The 22,688-nt window shown below is 44.6% G+C and overlaps 1 protein-coding gene across 26 annotated transcripts in view; it reads left to right on the plus strand.

The window, feature by feature from the left end:
* Positions 1–22,688, plus strand: part of MAP4 (microtubule associated protein 4) — a 211,689-nt gene that overhangs the window by 24,998 nt on the left and 164,003 nt on the right. For all 26 annotated transcript variants that reach the window (XM_083703874.1, XM_083703897.1, XM_083703878.1 and 23 more), the window contains exon 2: positions 14,307–14,355. The gene's annotated coding sequence lies outside the window, so the exon portion shown is untranslated. The remainder of the gene's footprint in view (positions 1–14,306; positions 14,356–22,688) is intronic.

Below are 22,688 nucleotides of genomic sequence, written 5' to 3' on the forward strand. Positions count from 1 at the left end.
CGAAAAGTAGTATCACTACAAAGCAATTCATGAGGACCATGAAGCCATGTCTGTGTTGAAAAGACTTAAATTCACTTAATTATGGACCAAGGAAAGTCGGAGCAGAATCTGCTTGAAACTTGCAAGCTGCATCTTATGGAACCTTTAAAAAAATCAAAATGTGATGACGTTTTAGCCAGATGTACTCCCTCCACATTCTTTGTGTAAGGTAAACCAGGTCACTCAGCTAAACTGATTAGGTCAAATACTTATCTGCTGCTGAGCAGATTCAGATATTGAAAGTTTGTGAAGAACACCCAAGGACTGATACTAGCATCCCAGGAAACTCAGTGTGACCCAGCACCTAGAAACTATCAAATGGCACCAGGCACCTTGGGTTATATTTCAAAGTAAAAGAAAATAACTTTGGCTCTTTCTTATAATCTCTTAAACTTGCTGATTGGATCTTGTGTTCAGTTCCTTAGATCGTGGATGCATTTGATTGGATTCTGCAGTCATGCGCTTCGCATAGCATTGTGACGCACCTATTGCTATCTCTCGCCTTCCTCCGCTTTTGGGCCTCGCTTCGTACTCTGGGTATATATATACCAGCCCACCGGCTTGATGAATTTTTGGAGAGCTGGACTCTGGCCCATGGAAGCCACAGTGAATTCGCGAGTATTTCAAGTGCCATATGACAGTGTTGTCTTCGTAGCCACAGGCAAACATAGCTGCTGCTCTGGCATGTAGCCTGAGCTCTTGTTGGGCTGTTGCAATTATTAATAACTAATGCAACTTTCACATGATGATTTAACGGTCATATTTTACATAGAAACATAGTCCTTACAACAGCCCTTTAAGGTAGATATTTGTTGTCCTCATATTTGCACATAGCACCTCTGTAAATTGAGTGGATGGCAGCACAGCACATGTTTAGTACCAGGTCCCTAATAGTGGTAGCTGAGTAACTGTGGTCTGTAGCAAATGGTCTTTGGTTTCTATGCAACTTGCACATCAGTTCTCTCTCGCCTCTTCCCTAACCCTTCCCCCCAACCCAAAAGGATTTTGGTCACCTCTAAAAAATAGAAAATATTGGGGTGGAAGCTGTATGATTCAATGGGTAACCCATTATATCCTGGTACTGTGTTTTTGGATTGAGCACAGCTTCCCTTGAGTAACAGACTTCTGTAAAATGGCATTTAGTGATGTCCAGATGTCTTGTTGCACGGCCTTTTGGCTCTTAATTCTCCCAGTGCATAGGTGTTCATGGACAGCTTCATCTTGAACCTAGAAGAGCCTGCTGGATCAGGCCGATGGTCCATCTGTTCCAGCATCCTGTTCTCACAGTGGCTGAGTAATGGGAAACCCAGAAGCAGGATCAGAGCACCAGAGCCATCTCCTGCCGTGTGGTTTCCAGCAGCTGGTATTCAGAAGCAGTGTTGCCTCTGATTGTGAAGACAGAGCATAGACATCCTGGCTAGTAGTTGTCAATAGCCCTTTTCTCCATGAATATAAAAATGGTCACACTTTCTGTCTCTTGTTATGTGGATGGTTGTTGCTAAATGACAGTACTGTGGCTGGATGCTTGGGATGCCTATACCTGAAATATGGGTGGAGGAAACCTTTATAGATTTTTAAAGTATGCTTTCCTCTGTCCCTCCCTCATCTCCTTTGGTGCCAAGCTATGGAGATTTGGAATCTGGCTAGGCAGGAAGGTTTGGCTTAAAGTGTCTACTCCTCCTCTTCCACATGAGACAAGGTAACTCTTAAAAGGAGGGGCATTGCTTGTTGACTCTTAAGTATTTGGGGAGGTGATCGCCCATCCCTTACTGGTGGGTTTGATATTCTGAAGAGTGGTTTGGACAACTGTTTTGTATTAGAATAGCACATATTGATGACTAATATGTAATTCACACATATGAATAGATCTTGTACGCAGCCCAGAAAAGTCATTGGTTTGAAAGACATTCTAAGGATCATGTTGAGAGAATATCAGTACTGTAGTTCTTGATTAGAATCCCTAAATTTCTTTGGGAGTACACCTGCAGTGTAAAGGTATCCCCACAGCCTGCATTGAGAAGCATCCTTGCAACAAGCAAAACCAAAATCAGTTTGGAGTTTCCTGGCCAACTTTTTCTAAGAGATGGGATCCCATCAGGTGCTGTGGAAGCTGTGCTGTGAGCAAAAGGGGATTTTCCCCTCCAAATGGCACACTGTGCTATATGTCACACTGTCTTTGAAATTGGGCTAGCACAAGCCCTTTGCACAGAGCCAAAGCAGCTGTTGCAACCTCAGCTCTTTCTTCATCCATACACCTTATGGGGCAGGTCAGTCACTGCAGAGATAACCCTGTAATTGCCACCCTTGTAGGTAAGACTAATTTCCTTCTGTGCAGCAGCTGGGTATGAAGATGGAAGCTGTTCTTTTCCTTGGCCTTGGGTGGGAACCTAGTGAGGGAGGTGTCCTCTGACCTCCCTGACAAATGGAGAGCATTAGATGGCTATAATAGGCTGTAATCTTCTGCTCCAGGAGTGATAGCTCTTTTGTTCCCTCCAGCACTCTGAGAGCCAATCGCGGTGATTTCCAGAGTCCAGTTACCTTAATGGAGAAACAAAAGTACCAGCAGGCTGTAAAGCTTGAAATTCAAGTAGGCAGAGGTGACATGGAGCTCCAGTGGGCAGGCTGCCTCTGTGGCTCAGGAGCTGCTGCTTTCAAGCTGGTTCAGATTTCATCCATAGGAAGAGGAGGAGGAGGGGAAAAGGTTTAATCAGAACTGAGCAGCTGAGGTTGTTGCTGGCATCAGGGTAGTGAGACTGGGTCCATAAATCTATCGGGATGTCTGCATTTCCCCAAAGACTCAGAATAATGTTCCTACCCACCTTATTGATAGAATCATAGAATTGTAGAGTTGTTGGAAGGGACCACAAGGGTCATCTGGTTCAACCCCCTGCAATGCAGGAATCTTTTACCCGATGTGGGGCTCAAACCCACAACCCTGGGATTAAAAGTCTCATGCAATACCAAGTGAGCTATCCCTGCTGTCAATATAGGCTTTGTTGCTTTGGAACATAGAAGCTACCTTGTACTTTTAAAATGCTTTTTACTGAAGTATAACAGACAAGTATAAGCAAACAGTACAAAGACACAAGTCTGCAGCTTTTACAAAGGAAGCTGCCTTTTACAATACCTTGGTATTGTCTACAAGGACTGGCAACAGCTCTCCGGGGTTTCAGACAGGGAAGATTCGTAGCCCTAATGTGAGATAACAGGGATTAAACCTGGAACCTTATGAATGCAAAACTGGTGCTCTACCATTGAACTACAGGCTCACCCCCTCCCAAATTATTGGTATTAATGAAATGTCATCAGGCTGTCTTGATGCTCCAGGGAGATATATCCTTTGCCACTAAAAATGGGTGCAGAGACTGAATGCAGAATTGTGTCCTGAATAAGTGTACAGAATTTCATCATTATGGTCGAATTCAGTTAGATATAAAGCAAGCAAATGGGGTGCCAGTTTGGTGCATTAAGCCAAATTCAATGATACTGAGCCCCTTTCTGGCGTTCTTCTCCTTTTGCGATGAGAAGAAGAGCAGATATGTGCTTACTAGCTCTGACCCCTCTGTTTTGTTCTCCTCACTTCGCCTGCTTCCTGCTGAGCTCATGGTGGCTCCCAGTACAGTTTTGGAACCCTGCAAGATCAGGGAGTCAGTGGGCAGGATTCAACTAAGTTGTTGTGTGCACGGAATGATGCCTGCTCACACAATGGGACTATCCTTTCTCTCCTCTCCCACGCCCCTGAAATCTGCTCTGGAGGGTTGGGGGGAGCCCGCAAAAGAAATTTTGGGGGGTAAATGGGAGAGGAGAGTGGAGAAAAGTCTTGTTGCACAAGATAGCTTTGTTTTATGCATGCAAACCCCACTTAGCTCTGTACTGAATTCCACCCATTGCAAGTAGAGCACGGTCCCAACTGCAGAAGCTCTTCTTAAACCCACAGAGGTATATGTCAGGATCACAATGGATGGGGTGGACCCAGCAAATGCAGCCCCTCTTTTCTCCTCCAGTGCAGCTGGAATCACATGAGAGGGAATGAGTGAGCAGGGCTTTTGTGCACCTTAGTCTTGCCGGTTTTTTTTTAAATGAGCCATCTTCATTCAAACTTTGCAAGAAATGGGAGAAGAATGCCTTGACTTCCATATTTTGTTCCAAAACCAATATGCCACCCTGTTATGGTGGCTCAGAGAAGCAGCTTTTGAATACTTGCTCAGATGTTTGTCACTTTATTCAGTTAGGGGAGGTTTATCTGAATTGTAGTAGGGCTCATGCAACCACATGGGTTTCTATTTTTGGCTTTGGGTTGAGTTACAGCAAAGCCCTCTGGTGTAATGGCCTTGCCAGTCCTGGGGGAATGACAGGGCTTGGATGACTTCAGTCTCCTTGACTTGGTGCAGTTGGGAAAGGGCTGCTGCAGATTAGACTAACGGGGTTAGCTTGCACTGCGAAAAAGGCAGAGCTTGAAATTCAGTTCTTTAGAATGAAAATGCCCCCATGACAGACTGCCAGTGACAGTTATTCAGTCAAACTAAGCCTAGTTGGGCCTAAGTTAAATTGCAGTCAAAGGAATAAAATGACTTGGTTTTACTCATTTGTTCCCAATACTTATGGACCACTTTTCACCATAATATTTATTATTACCATTACCATTATTAATTAGATTTATATACTGCCCTTCATCAAAAGATCTCATAGATGGTCTTTACTGCACTTTACAGAACAATTTTATGTTTATTTATGGCATTTCTACCCCACCTTTTTCTCCAAGGAGTACGTGGTTCACCCGTCTCCTCAGTTAAGCCCTAAAATGACCATGTGAGGTAGGTTAAGAGGCAGTGACTGGCCCAGTGCAGTAAGCTTCGTGGCAGAGTTGGGATTGGGACCCTGGTCTCTCAGGTCCTATTCTAACACTCGAGCCACTATACCACACTGTCTCTCAATTAATAAGGTAATCAATCAGTGCAAATAATACGGTGTTTAAAACATAAAATGCAAAGCTAAAGGTCGAAGTGTGTGTATGTCTGACTTAAATGTTTGGCAAGCATTTTCCTTCTGCCTTGCTTTAATTAACAATATTGCTCATAATGTGATTATTTTGAAATAGCTGGCCTGAACACGCCACCTAGTTGTTCTTTTTCATCCTTAAAAAGATAAAATACTTATTCAGGATATAATTAGCTGGCTTTTCAATTTTTTTAAAGAATCCCAGAATGAATAGCAAAAAGTAAAGGCACCTAGCTTTATAAAACACCTAAAAAAAATACTTCAAATGACATCATAAAAACAGCAGAATGAGACAGGATAAGAAATCTGATACCCCAGTAGCAACAGAAAAACCAAATGCGTGGTAAAACAGAGGAATACAGAACCACCCAAAATGCCGAGGCAAATGGACTTGGCACACAAAACTTAATAGTGAGGATGTCAGGTGAGTCTTCCTGGGGAGAGTACCGTATTTTTCGTTCTATAACACGCACCTGACCATAACACGCACGTAGTTTTTAGACGAGGAAAACGAGAAAAAAAAATATTCAAAATGAAACAGTGGATGTATGATTTTTGTGGTTCATGCTGTGGCCACAGACATGTGATCTGACAGTGAGTTTGGAGTAGCCCAATGCAAAAATCCTGAGGATCCATGTAGATCCATGCTTTGTAACCACGTTTTTGCACCACTGCGACCCCAGGCAACACTCGGTGTGTGATTTTTTTGGTGCAAGATGTAGCCATGGACATGCTATGTAATCTGATGGTGAACTTGGGGTGACCCAGTGCAAAATTCCTGAGGATCCATTTGGATCCGTGCTTTGTAACCACATTTTAAGTGGGGAGGGAAGGAAAAGCACTCAAGGGACAAGGAGCATGCGTGGGGTGGGTGGAGAAGGATGCTGCTAATAATGAAGAGGGGTATAAGGGGAGAAGGCTCCTCTCCTCTCCCGCTTTGCTCCTTTAAAGAAGCAGGCTCTCTGTCCCTCTCTCCTCCCCACTCAGCGGCTCTTCTCCCGCTTTGCTGTTTCAAAGCGAGCCACGGAGGAGGGAAGGAAGGGGAACCATGGATCCTCTGCTCACGACTGCAGCAGATCCCCCCGCCATCCGTAGGCATTCGCTCCATAACACGCACAGACATTTCCCCTTACTTTCTAGGAGGAAAAAAGTGAGTGCTATGGTGCAAAAAATACGGTATTTTCCGTGAATGAGTCACCACCACTAAAAGGCCCTTTTGCTGTTCTGTCTCTGCTCTGCAGGCAGGGAAACTTGGAGAAGTGTCTGATGCAGATCTTATTTCTCAAGCAGGTTTGCAAAACAAAGGTGGTCATTAAATTCTACTTCGGGCCTCTGAATTCTCTTCAGTAATAAAGAAGGGATCAGCGGTAGCAGCTGAGACCCAGATTTTAGGGACTTACTGAGACAGCTTTCCCTAATTCTTGGCCGCTGCATAGTAATTGCCTGCAGCGTCTGAGCAGAGCAGAGAGAGAGGGTCCTTTAGGACCAGCCTGAGTTAGGGACCCTTTCTCCAGGGGCCATTCCAGGGTGAACTGTGAAAAGTTTGAAGGAAGAAGTTGGGGCTTCTTCCTTCAAACAGTGAGTAGTGAGACAGAGATGAAGATGATTTATTAAGTTTATTGGTCACTTGCCAAAGGCAACTGAAAGCAACTTGCAACCAAACAACCAAAACCCTACATAGATCCATTCACCCATTAAGGTAATACATTTAAAAAATCCCACCCTGTCAAATGGCCACAGATAGAGGTAGGAGACCCTTGTTTCTGTGGGAAGCCTGTTAGGTAAAATGCATAATACTGATACAGTGGTGCCTCGCAAGAAGAAAAGAATCTGTTCCGCGAGTCTCTTCGTCTTGCGTTTTTTTCGTCTTGCGAAGCAACCCTATTAGCGGCTTAGAGGATTAGCGCTATTAGCGGCTTAGCAAAAGGGGGGGAAGCGAACAAAATCGCAAGACTTGCAAGACGTTTTCGTCTTGCGAAGCAAGCCCATAGGGAAATTCGTCTTGCGGGGCACCACTGTAATATGCAGGGACTTTTCCTGTCATAAGGGAAGAAGCATTGAGTAATGCATGTCATTGGTGTGGGCTGTCAAACAGGTCGCGGAAACCAAGCCTAATGGAGAGCAGAAGTCTGGATTCTGAAAGATAATCTAAAAGTTTGTGTTCTGAGGGGTGCCAGTTCTGGTTGTTAAAAGAAAATGGCAGCTGTGTTCTGGCATCATTTTAAAGAAGGGATATGTTCTTCCCTGCCTGCTGTGAAATAGTTTATTGATGTATAGTCCTCTTTCTGCAAATCAGAGTTATTTTTTAGAAGTGAGGGCCAAATTGTATGTTCTGCGCTTGAGGTGTCAGTATCCCACCCCGCTTTTAATGCTACGCAGGCTTGTGGGGGGGCTGGGTGGAGGCTGCAAGCTTGATAGCAGCGGTGAAAAACAGCCTGCAGGGCAAGGGTTAAGCACCCTCTTCCGCACTCCCCCCCCACACTACTACAGAACAGTACAGTCAAATTCCCAGCTGCATTTGAGTAAAAAATAAAAATGGATTGTATCCAGATCTGTTCATCCTTCCATGGAAGGTCCTTTGATTCAGCAGAGGCTTCTATGACAGCAAGGGGAAGAAACAATTCCCCCCCTTCTGCAGCTCCTCAGACCCCTACTCCGTTCTGCAGGGTCCCCCCAACCCTCTGGATCAGAGGTTCAAGGGCTTCAGAGAGGAAGGGAAATTTGCAAAAGCCACCTTGTTATCCTTCCCTTTCTGCAGAAGCCTCCCCAGCATCAAAGAAGCTTTTGTGAACAGGAGGAGTCAACCCTGTGTCAAGAGATTTCCATTGCCAGGAGAGTTCTGGTCCAGAACATCTGGAGAGCACGAGATTCGTGAAGGCTGCTGGGACACACCTGCTGGTTCCTTTTTAAAAAAATGTAAACTTAATGAAGATATGAAAATGGAATACAGTAAGCCTGTGACTTAGGCACATTTAACTTGTGCGCATTCAGCTTTATGCAATTGATATTTTTTTTTATAAGATATTTATTAAAGATTTTCTTAATACAAAAAAAGAACAAACAAACAAAGTATCATAATCATACTTTCTTCACTTCATTGGACTTCCTCACATCCCTCGTTCCTGCATTCCAAGTTTAACTTTATCCAGCAATTTATCACCTTATTTCAATTCTTATTTTATAATTTCAAATATTGTATCCCTAATTTTAGATAATTTGACCCAAATCTTAAAAGCTTAATTTTAACATGATATATCCAAAGTTTAACTTTTCTTATATTTTTACTTATCTTCATATTCCTTTCGACTGATTTAATGGTGCCATATTATTTGTAATCTTGCATCTTTTTTAACACTCATACAATTTACAGTATTTTTGTAATTAGTCCTTGAATTTCTTCCAGTCCTCCTTCACTGCCTCTTCTCCCAGGTCTCGGATTCTGCTGGTCATTTCTGCTAACTCCATATAGTCTATCAGTTTGCATCTGCCATTCTTCCAGTGTGGGTAAATCTTGGGTTTTCCAGTGCTTCAGCTTTATGCAATTGAAGGGGGTGAGTGTGAGGGAAAAAAAAGACTTTGGCAGTCCTACCTACCCAATGTGTTTTGACTATACGCAATTTTGGGTTTAGGAGCGATCTCCAGAACATAACCGTTGCTCAAGTTGTGGGCTTAATGTACCGTAAAGAAATAACAATGAACCCCCCCACCCCCTTCTTGCCTGCTCCTTGAAACAGGAGCCCTAATTCTTGATGGGAACAGGACACTAGGAAGGTGATGGGGGGGGGGGGATCCTGCCATGGAAATGTTTTTGCAGTGGAGCCAGTCATGAATTGGAGGTTTGCACTCCCAAGTTTCTCGCTGCTCTTGTCCTCCTTTGAGGGAGTTGACGTGTAGTTCTTTTCTTCCTTAACACGAGAACCTCATCTGATGGAGGGGACGTCTCAGTCTTCCCCCAGAAACAATTCCCCTGAAGTCATCGCTGGACATCGTTCAGTCCGCCTGGCAGGAGACGCCTATAGCCGTTATAAACTAACGCCGTGATTTACCTCTTCGGCAGCAAGGGGTTGTTTAATTTTACCAAATTAGCAGTTAAGGGAGGAGGTTCTTGGGGCGCCTGTCCAAAGTGGCTGGACTCTGTTCTTAAGGAGCCATCTCGCTTGCCAAGCCTTGGGCTGCAGACGCCTCCTCCCCACCCCAAAGCACCCTCCTTTGGCAGAGTTGGAGCTTGCGATATAAATGCTGGATTGGCTGCCTCTCAGGCTGTGTTCTCTCCCCCCCCCCCCCGCAACGCCTACTTATTTTTTGTTCTGCACTTTGTAACTTGCCTGTGGCAGAGCCCGTTTTTTTTTTTGGTCTGCGGGGTGAGCGTTCCAGGTTCAGCTGAAGGTTGCGGGCTGCAAAAATCCATCCTCGTGTGTTGGTAAACAATATGACACAAGATACTGTTCTGCCTCTCTGCATCCCTGTGGAACTTGATGCTGACAAGGCAGAAAACCTCCTCTGGAGGGCATTGGGATAATAAGGGTTCATTCAGGATGCCAGGCCAGATGCGATGGGTCTCTCCTTTCTGCGGGCAGGGCAGAGGAGGCTGGCTGTTAGACTGAATTATCGTTCGCGGCTTGGATGGTTTTGCGGGAAAACGGCCAAGCCTTATTTTAAAGGGAGTAAAGTCAAAGACCCCTGTGTACATTGGCTTCCCAAGTCTTGTTTGGGCTTTGAAGGAAATTTTGTGCTTTATTTAGTGAAGAAGCCCAACTCGTGGATTTGAATTCTCTGCGAACAGCGTTTACCAGTTATTTCTCCCAGTTTGGCTTGTCGGGAGCACAACAGAACTTTGGGGCACACAGATCTTTGGAGCGCAGAAGTCACAGCAATATTAATATTTATAGCTGCCCATCAATAAGTATTTCTTGACTAGCTTACAAAAGGAGACTGTTGGAAGGCTACGGGATACAGTAATTAAAATCGGGCCTTTTTGCTTTCTTTTTATATACAAACTGGACTGATTCTGTGAGGCAGTAACTTGATTCGGAGCAGGGATGTGTCTAAAACTTGGCTGCTCTGTGGAAAGTGAGCCTGCCAGCTTAAATGCTTGATTTAAGACCGTGGCAAGTCTAGATGCTGGCAGAAAGCCCAGGTAGAAGATAGTAGTTATCCAAGAGGTGAATTGTATTTGGTTCCATCTTTTGACAAGCTAGGATTACTATTAAGAGGTACAAACGTTTCTCCTCTGCCAAAAGAGACCTAAGGCAGTCTTCCCCAACCTTGCGCCCTCCAGATGTGTTTGGGCTATTCACATCTGCCCCGGCCAGCATAGATGGCTGTGTTGCCTGGAGATGGTGGGTGAAACATCTGGATGACATCAAGTTGCAGAAGGTTTCATGAGGGGTTACTTAGCGTTCACCCTAGACAGCTTTGTTCCAGAAACCAAGAGGTGTGGAAAATCACACTTTGTGTCGTCCGGCAGGCAGCTTTAATACATCCAAGTCTGACTAATCAGAGGCTCACGGTGCATTTGTGGACAGATCGTAATGTTAAAAGAGCTTGCTGGCTGAATCCGCATCCTCTTTTCAACATGGCTAACCAGATGCCTGTGGGAAGCCTGCAAGCATATTAACAGATCTGGCCCCTGCAATCATCATCTGAGGTCCTTCTTCATGTGCTTCTTCCATAAGAGGTCCGGAGGGCAGCAACATGAGAATGGGCCTTATCTGTGGTGGCTCCCCACTTGTGGAATGCCCTCCCTAGGGAGGCTCGCTTGGCGCCTTCATTACATATCTTTAGGCTCCAGGTGAAAATGTTTCTCTATAACCAGGCCTCTGGGTGATTAACATTCTATGTAGCCTTATAAATATGTTTGCGGGAGGGAGTTATTGGTTTGTTTTTGTTTTATTATGTATCTTGGGTTCTCATTTTGTATTTTTATGTTGTGAACTGCCCTGTGATCTTCAGATGAAGGGGTGTATACAAATTTTACTAATGTTAATAAGCAGAATGTGAGTGCAACAGCAAGTTTCACAACTAGTGATTCTCAGGAACTGGTATAAATGAGCTTGGTGAAGTTGGTGGCCATTATTAAGGGGCATTATTGACCTTTACAACCATTTCTCTAGGACGGTGATTCATACAGAGTAAAGTTGAGAGCTTGCACCTGCCAAAATCCCAGGCTGAAGGGAAGCAAGTGGCAAGTTGCTTGCTTCCATTCAGATTAGTTTTTTTGGAGGTGGGCATGCTAATCTTCTCTGTATTGTTCCAGTTTTAGTATATCTGCTGTGATAGTGAGCACCTTTCAGCTTAGTTTTGAGACCTCTGCCATGCTGTCTGTTCTAGTTTCTACTAGCCTTTATTGGCATAAGAAGGTGTCTTTTCTATTCAGAGACTGTGTGCAGAACCCCTCTGTTCCAGCTGGGTTATGGGGTGCTCTCTGTGTATATGTTTGGGGGGGGGGCAAACAAAGGTTTGTTTCAACTAACCTTAATTTTCCTGCATGCCTGTGGAGGTCTCTGCCCTTTTCTGCTCTCCTTGCTCAATATCGGGAATGATTTGGCCAAGGTGAAGAAGCACCAGTTCCACTGAGCAATGCAGAATATAGGTTGTGTCTTCTGATCTCTACTGACAGAAGCAGATGAGCTGTGATGTCAAGGTGGAAGGCCAAGTCTCGAGTGGTTCCCTGCTCCTCTCTCATCGAGAGTGTGCCGTCCCTGCTCTGCCCTCTGCCTTCTCTGTCTCTTTTTTAAAACTTTGCTTAAGCTGCTGAATGTAGAGCAAGCATGTTAGGAAATTTCCTATCATGAGAGCTGTGTGTGTGCACAAGAGAGAGAAACAGACAGAGAGAGAGAGAGAGAAGAATGACGAGTTGGAAGGAATCAACTACACAGTAGAAATCACACCAGCACGTTTGTCCTGTGCAAAAAAAATATGTTTGTTGACTCTCTGCCAAGAAAAATCCAAATTTTACCCCCTGGGCAGCTGAATTTTGTGATTGGGATTAAAAATGCACATTACGTGAATGGTAACTAGCATTTTCCTGCAAAGTGCAATGAAGAACAGTGGGGTGCTTGGGCTGAGGGCGAGAGCCATAGCTTTGGGGGAGCTGTACCCTCCAGAAGCTCTGCTTAGTGCTGCTCTTAATTTCTGAGCTGGTGGTTTTCAGACATCAGTCCTGGGATCCCTGGGGTTTATCGATAATGAAAATCGGTAAGGGCTGCCAAAGTGTATATGCATGTGAAAGTCAGCACAGAGAGAATATTGGGTGTGGGGCTCAACTGGGCCTGTCTGGCAGCCAGTGCTTGCTGCCAGCATGCCCATGGAGTGGTTTGCGCCCATCAGTGTGCAAGGGTCCAGAGAGGATAGAGCAGGATGCTTCAAACCCACCAGACACTGCCAATTCAACCAGTTTTTCTGCTAGCATCTTTGAGTGTTTGAAACTCATATATATAAGCTAATCACCAAATGCTACCTTAAACCTAAGTTATGGTGGCCACAACGGAATGTCTAGGTGCAATTTACCCCCCAATGGAATTTATTACTGTTATTAATTTCATTTCTATACTGCTTTATATTTTAAAGGAAAAACCCGAGAGCAGTTAACAACACATTAAATATTCAATAAAAGAAACCAGTATAAAACAAATGCAAGTTTCAAGGAAAATATTGCAGATCCTTCTCTTAAGTTGCATTCGGCTTTCCTCATATTTATTTAACCTTAATTTATAGTACTGCCCCATAGCAGAAGGACTCTAGGAGGGAAGTGTGGTCAAGTGGTTAGAGTGGCAGACAAGGACCTGGGAGATCAGGGTTCAATTCCCCACTCAGTCCTGAAGTTCACTAGGTCACCTTGGAGTCATTCGCAGCCTCTTCACCTGTCTCACAGGGTTGTTGTACGGATTAGATGAGGTGGGGGGTGAACCATGGACTCCTTGGCTATAAAGGTGGGAGATAAATGCAATAAATTAGCTCTTCTGCTGACCTGCTTAAGAAAGCTGGAGGGACCAGCCAGCTGGAGATGTTGGTCGCCAGCCTTGCATCCAGAGATCTCCACCTGGTCACAATTGGATCAGTGTTCAGTTTCGCCAGTCACAAAACACTCACGACACCTGGTGGATTTCTAATACTGGCATTTGCCCCGAGCATGGCTTCACTTACAACCTCCAATGTGCTTGATTAACATTTAATTGCTTCTGTGACCCGCCCTCAGTGTCGCAACGCTGGGCACTTGCTGAAAAACATTCTGCTTGTGATGTGAGCGCATGCTAGCCTTGGCCGTTTCTTCTGCATGTCTGCCGACCTGCAGCATGGGCAGGGCTTTGTGCTGCACCTCCACTTGGCATTAAGTAAATGTGGGTGGGGGTGGAAGGTTGTGTTGGGTGGGGCTGTGTCTGGTGTCACCATCCGTGGAGCCCATGTAGCTAGCAAGATTGGCAGAACATTTGTTTGTTTGTTAGATTTGTATACCACCCCTGTATCTGCAGATCTCAAGGTGGTTCACAAGATAAAATCACAATATAAAAACACAAAATACATAATCAAAATAAAACCCTGAAACAACCCATTTGTATCTTTCCTTGCTGAGTGCTGGCTGGAGGTAGTGGCCATTCATAGCTGAGTTATCGAGGCACAACTTGGGTTAAATGGGTCTAGAGCTGCTTCTGTTGAACCCTTGGCCATCCCATCCGTATGACTTTGCATTCGGAAGCACAGTTCCCACTAGTGGGTGGGTCTTCAAAGTTGCTAAATTCGAACTTTCTTTTAGTCTGCTTAAGCGTGGTTTTACCTGTAGCATAGTTGAGTTAGAGACATCTGACTGCTGTGCGAAGTGCTAAACCTTCTCTCTGATTACATCATTGTTTACTTGATTAGAAATAATTGTGCAAGTAATTAAATGGGTGTGCGCTCACTCTAGCCGGGTTTCACTTCTGCGCGATGAAGAGCTCCACACTGTTGCAAAGTCTGGAGCGTTTCATTGCTTCGGCCTTCCTTAATGGGATACTATCTAGGCTATTACCTTAATTGAAGTTTATATTGAATGGTGCGCAAGAAGCCTCCTAGATCTGGATTAGTATCCTAATGACTCTCTTGTCTCTCGAGAGAGGGGAGGCTACGTGGCCAAGACAATCCTAGACAATGCAGTGACACGGATGATAAAGGAAGGCACTTTAGGTTACTTAGGCGCCTCTGACAAACAAATTAGCAGGGTTATGTGTTTTCTGAAACAAGACTAAATTATTGGAAACTCTGCAACTGTTTCTTTTAAATATTTTATTTTGCAGATAAGCGGTTTGTGAGATCCAGGACACACTAAGGGATTATCTGCTTAAGGTAAGAGCTGCTTTTCGTTATTGGCACTGCATTGCCTATTTCAGTATCTGCAGGCTGTTCCAGCACCCGAAAGTTGCTAGCCCATCTATTTTGCAGAAGTTGTTTGTTTGTTAGCCGACACATTTATATACTTCTTAATTATTCCCATTTCTGAGAGGTGTACAGACAGAGCAACCCACAGTAAAAAGGGGTAATGAGACAGTAAAAAATACATCATAAATTTCCTGCTGGAACAAGGAAGTCTTAGTCATGGGTCTAAAGTTTGGCAAGGAGGGGGCCTGTCTAATCTCAGTTGGGTGGGATGTTCATCACACTGACTGCACGGCTTCTGGTGACTACAGGCTGTGTATCTGGGCCATGAGGGGGTCACCAAATATCTCACTGATCAAGCTGGGAACAAGGGGGTCCCTAAGATATTCTGGACCCATTTTAAGGCCTTGTAAATTAATGCAAGACCCTTGAACCTGGCCCACTAATCAAAGCTCCCTGCTAGAAGAAATGTTTTACTTGCCTTATAGGTAGCCGGACTGTATGTGCAATTGGTGCAGAACCATTCAAAATTCAGTAGGCAAAGACCAGAGAGTACTGGAGCTGGAGACTTAGCAGTGTAGCATTTCGGGGCTCATCTGGCCATCGCAGGAGTAGACAAAGATGAGGTCATTTTGCTACAGCATTTCAAGTGCTGACTTGGCGTGTGTAGGAGTCCCTTGGGGGAATCTTTGCCAATGAAATATGCCGCTACCTCACCCTTTCAGGGTTCGTTTGCCTTGAGTTGTCTTTGGGGCTTTCTGTCGCTTTAGATCTGTTCTTCCTAAGGGCCTCCTGAGCAATATCGGAAGCAAATCCATGTTTGTGTTAAGCAGTTTGCTTGCTTTGGTCCTTGGTGTAGAAATTTACTTGCGCAGTTAATAGTTTTGTCACCTTGGTGCAGTATAGATAGGAGGGACATCTGTGCCACATATGTTCGAAGCAAAGCAGAAGAGCCAGATAGGGCACAGCACATCTGTTAATGATGCCTCTTACAGGCACTGCTTGCCGGAAATGAAAATGTTGCTGAGCGAGTCCACATGGAATCTAATTAGGAGAAAACCTCTTGGTAGAACTGGGTCCTCTTGCAGATCACAGGGCAGAGACACTTAACACCTCCATCTAAGAGGAGAGTCTGATGTAAAAGCCTTATTTCCTTTCCTTTCGCTTCTGCTGTTCTATAAAATGCTGCGTATGTAGCTGTTGCTGTTTAACCAAATCCGTTCACTGCAATATCTGCTGTGCAGAATCCCACAACGTGTTATTCACCCCACCCCAGAAGGTACCACAAATGACTTGTTATGCAGAATTGCCTGTGATAATTCTGTAAGTTGCTGAAGCCCTTGACTTTACTGGAAACTGTACTCAGCCAACCCTGCTGTTGCCTGAAATCTCACCAAGTGTTGGCCCAGGTGCTTTGAAGCCTGAGGGACTAGAAACTTGATTTCTAAGTGCAACTCCCCAGATGACTCATTTTTGTGCGCATAGCTGGAATATGTTGTCCTGACTATGATGATGCATCATTATACCTGCAGAGAGTAGCATAAGGAAGCAGCATTGTGGGGAATTGTAAGCAGAAGTTTCGTTGCATTGTGGGGCCCTGTGGTTAGCAGCTGCAATGAGGCTTTCAAAGAGAAGTTAACTGCTTCAGTGGGGTTGTTCCATGACAGATCACCATAAATTTTATGTGAGTTTGTGTTTTTGGTATCCACTTAAGTACTTTCATGAACTCACTGTTATTCCTCTAGGATCTTGACCTCTGTTAAAAGGGGGGGGGGGGTTACATTAGCCACAGCCAATTTACCGCAACACAGCTCCTTTACAACACCTGTGCTACTGACTGTCAAACTTTGGTATTGTTGATTCAGGTAGGTAGCCGTGTTGGTCTGGCGTAGTCAAAATAAAAATAAAAAATAAAAAATTGTCTAGCAGCACCTTAGAGACTAACGAAAGCTTATACCCAGAACAAACTTATTTTTAAAATTTATTTTTAAAATTTATTTGGTATTGTTGAAATACATACAACAACAACAAATCCAATTTTTGTTGTGAGACTCAAACTGGGTCTGCTAGATGTGGCTCGTAGAGCCCCTCCAGGATCAGAGGCCTTGAAGTTTAAACTTCATTAGTTTCATAGTTGATCTGCCCCTGTGTGACTGTCCAGCGGTTATTAAGACAATTTGTACCCCCTCTCAATCAGAGCAAAGAGCAGCCCCATGTAACACGCCCCCCCCCCCCCGGATATTTCAGTGAAACTGGCCTATTTCTGAATCAGAACATAGTGGATATAATTGGTAAGTAGCCATAACACACAGAGCAATCCTCCTTTTAAGGATTGCTGTCTCTTGAATGAGCGGGGCGACGCCAAAGCAACATGCTGGCGAGAGCCTTCGCTGCAAGAGGAGCAATGCTCACCTGCACACTTGACGTCTACGGCCCCTTTGAGAGAAGGGAGGGCTCCCCTGCCTTATGGCCCTGCCCAGATCTAGGATTTAGCTCATTGAAAATCCTCCCAGGATCCTCTCTTAAGAATCAAGATTGTGTGACTATTTGGAGCCTCCTCATTCCTCCTCCCCTTTGCTAGCTAAAGAAGGAATTAAAACAGAACATACGCAGAAAAAAGCAAGAATCACAACTCTTTGCATTATATCTCCTTGGTCTGCGCAAAAGTTTCTGGAGGCTCATAGGAGACCTCTGTGAGTGGGTGAAGCCCATTTTAGTTTTCTCCCCACATGTTGGCACCATGTCAGGGATCCGTCATTTGGATGGATGAAAAGGAAAGCTGTTATAACTGTCAAATTGCATCATCATCATCATCATTATTATTATTTATTATTACCTGCCCTCCACCCCACCCAAGGTCCCAGGGTGGGTTACAGCATTAAAACACAAGATCAAAAACTGTTTAAAACAACTTGCAGTTGTAGAAGTAAGGTGGATCTTAAAAACATATACCTAAAGTGTCAAAAGAACAGGGCAGGGGCCTTCTGTCCAGTGCAGCCTCCTGCTCCCCACAGTGACCAGCTCACAGACCAGATGAAGAAGGCAACTACTATTCCCCACTGTCTGTCCTTGAGGAACTGGTATGCTGCCTCTGAACATGGAGGTTTCATTTAGCTAATGACCTGCCCTTCACCTTAATATTCTAGGGTGGTTTGCAACAGTGTGAAGTACAGCATTAAAAACAGTTTAAAGCAAACTGCAGTCACAAGAATAGGCTGGGCGCTTAGAATATGTGTCAAAGGCTAGGGTAAATAGGTACATCTTCAGCATGTAATGAGAACTGTATAATGCAGGTGTCAGACACACCTCTGGGGGAAGGAGTTCATAGGGTCATCTAGTCCAACCCCCTGCAATGTAGGAATCTTTTGCCCAGTATTGCGCTTGAATCCACAACCCTGAGATTAAGAGTTTCCTGCCTCACCGACTGAGCTAGCCATAACTTGTGTGTTAAGAAATAACTCCCAACTCTGATTCCTGGCAGTCGAAAGCTGGCAGGGTAGCAGCATGAGTGGCAGGCATGCCCATGCACCTTGTGATGAGATTGCCCTGTTTTATTTCACATGCAAAGGAGTGGATCAGAGCTTTTGCTCCTTGCAAATAATCCCTTTTGAAAACAGAGGAGGGCCCATGTGAACCCCCTCCATCTGCTTAGCGCAGCTGTCCTAGTTGACCATGCTGAATTGAAAGGGAGCACCTGTGTGTGTGTGTGTGTGTGTGTGTGTGTGTGTGTGTGTTTTCACACCACCATGCTAAAATCCCCTGAAATCTTGTTGGGTGGGGCCACTTTCCTGGATACTCCTAAAATATGGAGTCTGCTGCTGTTTTTCTATTCCAGCCACATCCAGGGAGGCTGGAATGAGAGGAGGCAGAAGTTTAATCTGGGTCCCTCTGATTGATGATAAAAACCGTAGTCCCATTACGGAAATGGCTTTTGGCTAATACGCTATTCCCTGGCTTTGCTTTTAGTTCAATGGAAGCTGCTTTCCTTTTTGATGCCTGTACTATTAAAGGAAAGCAGCTGATGGGAACAGCTGCTGGCCACCCCTTTTCGGTTCGTGGCTTAGCAGGCTATCTACGGAACAGAATGAAAGTGCTTTATTAACATCAAGGGTGTGTGGGTGTGTGTGTGTGTGTGTGTTGTTTTGTTTCTGTAAAAAGAGAGGCAAATCCCCGTTAGTTTCTCTTCCCTAGAGAATATCCTTATCAGAAAGTGAAAAGAAAAACAAGGGAAGACACCATCCAACACCAAAGCATTAAGCCCTCTTTTATCAAGTTTTTTCATGTTTTGGGAAGGTTGCATTGATCTGCAGAATGCAAACTTAGCAGCTGGTTCTTGGTGCAGTGAAATATTTACTGGAATATCTATACAGCCATCCAAAGAAAGACTTGAGTGCTTTTGCCTTGATAGGAGGTAGTAGTGGAAGAAGAAACTTAAGAGGACGTTAAGGACTGCTTGCTTGGGGACCTCCAGATAAGCCACTTTTATAGCAGAATCCCCTTTTCTAGAGAGTTCAAAATGGTGGTTGAGGTGGGGTTACTCTGGCTCGGGAATGTAGAGGAAGGACAAAAGTGCTCATTCTTGCTGAACTCTTTTGGGTGGGTGTGGGATTTACATAGGCTCTAAACAGCTGGCACTGTGTCCATGTGAATGGCTAGCTGACAACGTGAGGCTTTAGGGGTGACACAGCCAGCTAATTTTTTTTTTTATAGCAAGAGTCAAGTAAGTTAAAAGTTTATCTCCATTCAGCTTTTTCTCCTTTCATGGCTTTTGTTTAGGTGTCAAACAAAACCCTGAACTCAGGGCTTTTCTTTTTCCAATTCTTCTGTGCCAGCTTTATTGGAGGGGGGTGAGAAACATGCCAGCTTCACACAGGGCTGTGTAAAAACATCAGATTTCTAGGTGCTATAGCATGCCATTTCTAGAAGCAATTTCCAGGCTGTACTGCTTGCAAACTGGCACGTTCACGAAAACATTTTGCTGGTTGTTTCACAAAACCTAAAATGTGAAATGGACATACCCCCTTTTAGCTCGGACAGGTTTGCTTTGTTGTCTAGTGCCCATCAGGAACTTCATATTGCATCTTGATGAGAGTGCTCTTTGAAAGCCTCATTTATCTTAAAAAAATTTGTGTGTGCTGACTTCCTTGGAAACGCACAATATTCAAAACCATATTGTAGAAATAATTTTAAAATCTGCTGGTGACAGCTAGCTAAACAGCCACATGTGTGTTCTGGAAACAACACGGGCAGGTTTCCTGCAGCGAAGGGGGACTTGTCTCTTGACACACAGGATTTGTGCTGGGGTTGGTTTGCCTTTGCCAACCTCGTCCTCGTACCACTGTACTGTGGAGAGTGTATTAACTTATGGTCTGTGTGTGTGGTTTGGGAGCTGTACGGCTATGGAAAAAACAATGCTGTCCAGGGTTGTAAAGACTGCAGAGAGAATAATTGGGTGCACTCTTCCCACCTTGGATCAAATCCATGCTGTCAGGTGCCATAAGAAAGCTGCAGAGATAGCGTAGGGTAGTGCGCACCCTAGAAATGATCTCTTTCAGCTTCTGCCTTCTGGAAGAAGGTATAGGGTTATAAAGACTAGGACTAGCCGCCTGAGAAACAGTTTCTACCCCAATGCAATTCTGGTTCTAAACGCAGTATAAGGAGTCTCTCTAGTATATTGTATTTTAAAATGGGGTTTCAGAGTTTTTAGAGGGTTTTGAATGTCTTATGTAGATTTTTCAATTTCATTGCTCTGTATGGGACAATGACAATAAAGATATCGTATCGTATCGTATTGTTTCCATTTCGTGCTGACTGGGGTTGATTGGAGCTGTAGTCCGAAGCATCCCAAGGCCGCCAGGTTGAGGAAGCCTGGCTCTAGGGGTGGAGCACTTTAAAAAGACTGAGTCAAAGTATTTCAGGGTCATTAATAAAAGCCCTAGTAGGAAGCGGAAGGGGGTGCCTTCCCAGGCATCTGGAACAGAGGAAATGGTTCTGAGCCTTGGTGGCATGAGGAAACAATAGCATTTCCAGCTGTAGCTCTGTCAAAAGCTTCTCCCTATGGGCTTAAAACTACAGCTGCATTAAATGGAGAAAACACATTTCTTTTAACAATAAGCCCTTGTTGGGGGAGGGGGTGTCTTGCGTGGGGATCCTGGTCTGCCCTTGGATGTGGTGAAAACTCCTGGTTTTGAAGAGTTTCATGTGCTCAGAAAAAGTCCGCAAGTTTTCACCAGGGCGGTGTGCACCCTGCACTTAAATAAATAAAAAAAAAAATCCCCATCAAGAATAGTAAATTGTGGCAGGCATAAAAAATGCAAGCTGAGCTAACTTGCAAAATCCTGATTTATAGTCATAAGGACCTATCCTTGGAGAGGGTTGCCTGTCCTTTTCAAGCAGGCCTCCTTCTGGTTAATATTCTACAGCCTTTTAAATGTGTCTGTGGGGAGGTGGGGTTATTGTTTTGCTGTTTTGGTTTAACTATTTACTTATCTTGAATTTTATTCGGTGAACCGCCCTTGAGATCTTTTCTCATCACCAGTTTTAAACTGTTTTATCTTCCCTGGCATTTTAAATGTCTATTTTGTTTGCCTAATATTTTGAAGTTCTGTTACTGCCTTGTTTTGCTAAGTCATTATGAATATTGGTCATGTTGGACTACAGCTCCCATCATCCCTGACCATTGGCAGTGCTGGCTGCAGCTAATGGGAGTTTTTCTGGTCCAGCAACATCTGACTAGTCACAGATTAGCCAAGCCTTGCTTTACTGTTTGATTGTGTTCGTAGCTGGCATGAATGCTTTTATTCCTGCCCCTTGTGCACTGCCCTGGAATTCATTTTGACAAAGTTTGGTCCATAAACAAACAAAAACCAACCAACCAACGGACTTAAAGGCTGTCCTCAAACCCTGTAGATCTTATATAGGTTTGCATCCAAAGTAGCTCAAAGTTAAAGGCACTTAGGACCATGGGAAGCTAATTTTACTGAATTAGGCCAATCTAGCTCAGTATTGTTTACACCGACTGGCAGTGGCCCTCCAGGGTTTCAGACCAGGAGTCTTTCCCAAACCTGCCTCGAGATGCTGTTAAGGATTGAACCTGCAAGGCAGATGCTCTACCCCTGAGCTACAGCCCTAACCTCTGGGGCTTCCTAGACTTAAGCAAGTGTTACCCCACATGCTTTGTTCAATCATAAAAAGGGATAGAAACCTCCTTGAACATAAGTTGTAAGCTGACATTGTCACGAAGATGAAATCTGCACCTGACACCGTGTTCTGCACTGCTGCGGAATTGAAACATGCAATTACAGTCTGCACCATTTGTAAATTGTGTGTGTGGGTGGGTGGGTAAAGGTAAAGGTAAAGGCACCCCTGACCATTAGGTCCAGTCCTGACGGACTCTGGGGTTGCGGCGCTCATCTCGCTTTACTGGCCGAGGGAGCCAGTGTACAGCTTCTGGGTCATGTGGCCAGCATGACTAAGCCGCTTCTGGCGAACCAGAGCAGTGCACAGAAATGCCGTTTACTTTTCCGCCGGAGCGGTACCTATTTATCCACTTGCACTTTGACATACTTTTGAACTGCTAGGTTGGCAGGAGCAGGGACTGAGCAACGGGAGCGCACCCCGTCATGGGGATTAGAACCGCCGACCTTCTGATCAGCAAGTCCTAGGCTCTGTGGTTTAACTCACAGCGCCACCCGCGTCCCATTTGTGTGTGTGTGTACACATATGTTAAAGTAAAGCACATAGCAAACTAAGACCCATAGGACTTGGGACTCTCAAAGGGCCATCTTAAATTCTCCTTCCTCCCTGTTGCTGATCCAAAAGGCAGAAGCAAATAATACTGAGCTGGAATGATAATCAGATAATTTCCTCACTTAGTTTTGCTTACAAACATTACAAATGAAGCATGGGAGCACCTGAATGATAGGCATGGTGAACAGCTGCTGATAAACAACTTTCCAACCCCTAACCCCCCAATATGCTTTTTATTTCTTAAAGTCTTTTTCTGCAATGAAGCTCTTTCAGTTGCGGGTATGGCTTCATCCAAGAAGCATGTATTAATTCCATAGATGGAGGACTTGCCTGCAGAGACACAAGGTTTCTGCTTGTTGATAGGCCTGCTGCAAACAAGCAAACCTTGCAAAGCAGGCCTCTTTTGTTGAGCACCCCTTAACCTCTGGGAGCCCTTTGTTTTGTTGCCCTACAAGTACCTGCATTGTGCAGCAGAAGCTCTTTAGTGCTGGAGGGCTGTCAAGGTGGATTAAGGTTTTCGGCCAGCCAGCCAGCCTGCCTCCGTCTCTGTCTCC

Source organism: Podarcis gaigeae, assembly GCF_964106915.1.
Source record: "Podarcis gaigeae genome assembly, chromosome: 12".
NCBI lineage: Eukaryota > Metazoa > Chordata > Lepidosauria > Squamata > Lacertidae > Podarcis > Podarcis gaigeae.